Source organism: Anas platyrhynchos, chromosome 14 (assembly GCF_047663525.1).
Source record: "Anas platyrhynchos isolate ZD024472 breed Pekin duck chromosome 14, IASCAAS_PekinDuck_T2T, whole genome shotgun sequence".
Lineage (NCBI taxonomy): Eukaryota > Metazoa > Chordata > Aves > Anseriformes > Anatidae > Anas > Anas platyrhynchos.
In genome coordinates, this window is record NC_092600.1 from 19,070,688 (window position 1) to 19,076,687 (window position 6,000).

Below are 6,000 nucleotides of genomic sequence, written 5' to 3' on the forward strand. Positions count from 1 at the left end.
AACTACTCAAGTACTCATTGTACTCTGAGGAGTGTAATGTGCACACTATGTACACATTGCTACTGTAGGAATATAGTGCACAAGCCTCTTTGTGCCAGCTTGCCCTGTTAAAAAGGATGATTTATGGGAGTAACTAAGTTAGCATGGGTAGATTCTGTGCTACACAACTGTTCACTTTCCAGGCCCTGAGCTAGTTTTTATACTGATGTGCTGCACAGAGCTTTGCTCTGGTGTTATGCTGGTGCTGAAATGAATTAAAGAACACTGTAAATATAGAAGCGTAAACTGCAAGATGAGAGTTAAAGTCCAACTACAGTGAATCAGTGACAGTTTAGAGGTCACCCAACTTAGTGTAATTGGTGTATTGAGGAAGCTAGAGGAAAACATGCGTGCATCAGTTTGAACGCTCTCTTGGACTCCCTTAGTTGCCTGCTGTAAGCTCGCTTCTAATTCTCATCTAGCAGTTCTTAGATGGCAGCATCAGGCTCCGATGGCAAGGCAGATAGCTTGGGCAAGTGGACAGCAGTGTGTGAATGAGTCATATACTTTCAGTCTGGGATTTTCCTGCAGGGAAAGGACATGACAATGTTCTTCACAAGGAATTTGCAGAGAAGAGTCAGACAGGCAAAAAATTTCTAAGCAGTTCAAAGTATACCAGCCTGCCTTCTAAAATGCTGATGACAGCCCTTGCATAGGGAAGGCAGTAGAAGGGGCTTTGCTGTCTGTTGCAGAGTTAGAGTGTGTCATGAGCTTAAATAGTTTTGGAATAGATTTTCATCTAATTTTTCGAGAACTTCCAGTAGAAGTTTTCTTTACTGAGGATTTGGAATTCTCAAGAGTGAAACAAGTATATGCACTTTCACAGCAGTTTTGAAATACTTTGAAACAAGAAGTTGTGTACTTCTTTATTTGTGGTCTAATTATGAAGAGAAACACACTGTCAAAAGCACAACTTCCTTTATTGGAGAAGATCAAACCATCAGCAAATTTTAATGAGACTGTGGTTATCATGCCAGTATGAGTGTAGACATAGCTGAGAAAATTCTTTGGAAATCATTATCTTAAAGTGATCTGAACAAGCTAAAAAAGGGATGGTGATCATGGAGACAAAAGGAAGAGTTTACTGGGAGATAAAGCTCTCATGAGAATAATGAAAATGTTTATCTTATAAAAGGCTTGTCAGCAACATATGCTTTGGGCATATAAGCAAGCAGTTTGGAAATTTGTTGAGAAAGTGGCATGAACTGGACAGTTGGAGGATGTGAATTGCAAATTGAGGAGTGTGGTTGCAGGATTACACTTTCCAGCTGCTAATTTTATCACCTTGTAGGATGTCATTAACACTGAAAGGAAAGATGGTATTTCTGATTCATTTGGGAACACTACTCCTGAAAATTAGATGAGTTTTGCAACAGCTGAAAACTGCTTGAAAAACTTGTTTGTTTACATCTCAAAACTGAGCAATTCAGAACTGAAAACAACTACTAGGAGGAAAATTAACTCTGTCCTAACTGAAACCAGAACATCATCAAAAGCAGAGCTGATGGCTGAGTGGTCAGTCTGTAAGTACATAAGGGAAGGAATATTTTACTTTTCAGAACCTTGCTGGTTCTCCTGGTGATCTCATATATGCAGTCATAACTTTCTTATGTGATTTCACTGTAAGTTTGAAAGACAGTCCCATTTTAAAAGGAATCATTCTCTCATACCTCAGAAATACTACCAGAAAAACAAAAGTCTAATTTGTGAAGTTATGTTGACTGCATCTGATGTTAATCATTGATTATTATTTCAATATAGATAATTGTTACACAGCCTTTACATAACTAAAGAACGAGACTTAGCATTAATTTGCCAGGAAAAGAATAGTAACCTTTGTCTCAGGACAAAATGGTTATGATAGGGGAGTAACTGGTTCCACAGTATATGTTCTCTTTTTCTGGATCTTGTATAAATTTTGCCATCTTGACTGCATTAGCAAATATCTCAGTCCTAATGCAGATGAAGCAAGTTCTCCGTATGTGACTGTCAACCCAGCTTCCACTGGTCCTATGATTGTTTGGGTGTGCTTCCAGCACAGGTGTAAAATGCAACAAGGTGGGAAGGAAACCCTTCTCCTGCAGCAGCACCTGGGGTAGAAAGCTCAGACAACACAAGTTCATTGCACCTGAATTGGGTGAAGTTTTGCAAATTCAACAGTGTTAATTAACAGCGTTAAGCCCAGTAAATCCATACTTGTCTTTTATTGTTTGTGTGGTAGTAGGTACATACCATTCTATTCAGTTTATACGTGGTAGTCTATAAGGTCTTCTCCTTGAGAAACTGCATTCTCCTTAAGAAACTGTCTGCTCTTTGCTTGGACTGGCGCACGCTTTGTTGGGTTAGAAACTGGCTGGATAGCTGGGCCCAAACAGTCATGGTAAATGGAGTCAAGTCCAGTTGGAGGCCAGTCACAAGTGGCGTCCCCCAGGGCTCGGTGCTGGGGCCAGTCCTCTTTAATATCTTCATCAATGATCTGGATGAGGGCATTGCAAACTTCCTGAGGGTGCACTCAGATGACACCAAGCTAGGCGCGTGTGTCGATCTGCTTGAGGGTAGGAAGGCTCTGCAGGAGGATCTGGATAGGCTGCACCGATGGGCTGAGGTCAGCTTCATGAAGTTCAACAAGGCCAAGTGCCGGGTCCTGCACCTGGGGCACAGCAACCCCAAGCAGACCTACAGGCTGGGAGATGAGTGGTTGGAAATCAGCCTGGCAGAGAAGGACCTGGGAGTGATGGTTGATAGTCAATTGAATATGAGCCAGCAGTGTGCTCAGGTGGCTAAGAAGGCCAACAGCATCCTGGCTTGTATAAGAAGCAGTGTGACCAGCAAGGCTAGGGAGGTGATTGTCCCCCTGTACTTGGCTCTGGTGAGGCTGCACCTCGAGTACTGTGTTCAGTTTTGGGCCCCTCGCTACAAGAAGGACATGGAGGTGCTTATTGCTCTCTACAGGTACCTTAAAGGAGGCTGTAGCGAGGTAGGGGTTGGTCTGTTCTCCCATGTGCCTGGTGACAGGACAAGGGGGAATGGGCTTAAGTTGCGCCAGGGGAGTTGTAGGTTGGATGTTAGGAAGAACTTCTTTACTGAAAGGGTTGTTAGGCATTGGAATGGGCTGCCCAGGGAAGTGGTGGAGTCACCATCCCTGGAAGTCTTTAAAAGATGTTTAGATGTAGAGCTTAGTGATATGGTTTAGTGGGGACTGTTAGTGTTAGGTCAGAGGTTGGACTCGATGATCTTGAGGTCTCTTCCAACCTAGAAATTCTGTGATTCTGTCTTACAGGTGGAGCCAAGTCATGTTCAATTTCAGTGTCTTAGATATGAAGGTAAAGCTGTCTGGGTAGAAATGCCTGAGACTGCACAAGATACAGAACTTAGAGAAGTGATCCAAGAGCTTATATAACTGTTTAATATGTTGCTTACAAATCTTTGCTTGAATTACAGAGTGGTTTGGGTTGGAGGGGACCTTAAAGACTATCTAGTTCTGCTCCCCTGCCTCCCACCAGACCATGGACACCACCCACCAGACCATGTTTCCCAAAGCCTCGTTCAACTTGGCCTTCATCACTGCCAGGGATAAGGCATCTACAGCTTCTCTGGGCAGCCTGGGCCAGGGCCTCAGCACACTCTGAGTGAAGTGAGTACATTTCCTTAGGAACACACATTTAGGAATTAGCTTAAAGAAAAAAAAATACATTTCAGATGTGTGTTCAATAAGTCTTTGCCAACTTTTACATAATGAAACTTATTTTATTACACAAACTCTGGGTTAAATTATTTTATTTTTTTATGCCTGTAATTTTCTTATGAATTTATTTTTCAGATATGTATATTGCTGTACTTGATTTTTTTTTCTAAAAGTATGATTTAACATCTCTTAATTTTAGACCTAAAAGAAGTTGAAATTGAGTGGTTTTAATTTATTTTTTGTGTTAGTTTGGTATATCTGCTTTTACACAAGAGTGAAATATAACAGAAGGGGTTAGGATTTAGAGCTTGTTTACCTTTTGCTCAGTCAGTTAAGCCATTATGTTGCTGGATGGCTTCCTATGTGTTTAGAGAATCCTGCAGTTTGCTGTCAATTCTGGAGCTGTATGTCAGCAAAAAAAAATATAAATAAAATAAAAGTCACATATATATTTTATTATACTAAGTACATTAATATTTCACTGGAGTATCTGTGAAGCACATTGATAACCAGTATTATCCTCTCTAGCTAACGCTCTGTGATCAGAGATTGGAGTCACTTCCCTGTAGATATTCAATTAAGCACTTTAGTAAAATTAATTCATCTGTATTTGTCTCTATTTTATATATTATCTCAGAAACAGTTATGTAATTGAAATACATAATTTAAATGCTTGATTTCCAGAGTCTCATGCCTGTATTTTTGTACGTTTAATTATGCACTATTAGCTGCATACTCAGTTAAACAGTAAGTTGTTTGTCAGTAACAAGTTGAACCATTTTTAAAATATTGCTTGCTATGGGGCACTAATTATATTTCTAAAATAAATCCATTAAGATAAATATATTAAATGAGAATTTGTATTTGTTTTGGTTTTGAAAGTAATTTTGATGGCGTTAGAATTGGCTGGGAGTCTTTCCTCCCAGCTCTAAAGGGGGAATTTAAAAAAAAAAAAAAAAAAAAGAGAGAGAAGTAAGATTTCTCAGATCATTAGATGCGGTCATCCTTAAACATTTCTCCATATATTCTTCTCTTTAACGATGTTAAAATTGTTGAACCTTCCAATGTTGGAGATGATTTAGTATTAAATCATTAGATGATTGGCCCAAATACCGCTTCTGACATGTGACCCTTTCCTTGTTGACTGCCTAGGCAGAGATAAGCTGGTTAAGTGTTTCTTAATTAGGCTCATTCTCAACAGTTACTTGACGTTATTAGAGGAGATTATATGGTTGCATTGTAGAAAACATTAAAATACATGTTTAATGCTCTGTATTTATAAAAAGAGTAAGGAAACTGTTTTGTTCTTAGCTTCCCAGTCATATTAAGAACAATAAAAATGATATTTATATAGATATTTATATAGATATATACAGACCTTACCTGTGGAACTAGCAGCATTTCCCTCTCAACTTTTGTATGCACTGAATCTGGATATTAATTATACTATTACTGAAATGTACCTGATATCATAATTACTCATATTGGAGCCAAGGTTACAGTACTGTAAAATATTAATTTTCCAAATATCTTGGAAAACTTAACCTGTCTGTATAGCTCCTTCTGAGGCACTTTATACTCAACTCAAGTTTTACTTACCTGTTTGCAAAGATCTCAGGTTATTAAATGAATGAACTAAACAAGAAAGAGCATCTAGATTTTTGCAATATGAGCAATTAACTATGAGTTAGACCTTTGTATATTTACATTAAAGATGTCACACTTATTTATTTACTTAAAATGTTGTTAGGCCTTTTAGAGAACACAAAGCTAGTTACTAGGAAGTATGCTTCCATAATGATTATCCCTAAATGCCTTTCTATAAACAGGAGTGAGATATTTTAGTCAATTGTATTTGAAAGCTGAAATATTGACAAATTAAGCCCGGTATAATGCAGTCTCAGAATGCATTTATGTCTACTTGCTACCATCTCCTAACACGAAAAGTAAGCATTATTTAAGTGTAAATATATTTAAAAAGTAGAAATAAGCAAATGGAAAAACATTAAGGTTGGAAAAAGAAACCCACAACAGAAATACGTGCTGTTTTCAATAAATGTAAAACTACTCTTTCAATGAAATACTGAGCAAGAATGCAATTTAGTTGTAGTTTTTCTTCAAAAGTTTAATGCAGAATTTTAATATAGAAAATTGTGAATAAGGAAATATTAGATTGCTCATGTATTTGCTACATATTTAACCTAAAATCATTTATGTGTTTCACACAACAGCTTTATAAGTTATTAATATTTTAATCATTTGCTTTTTAACGGCCT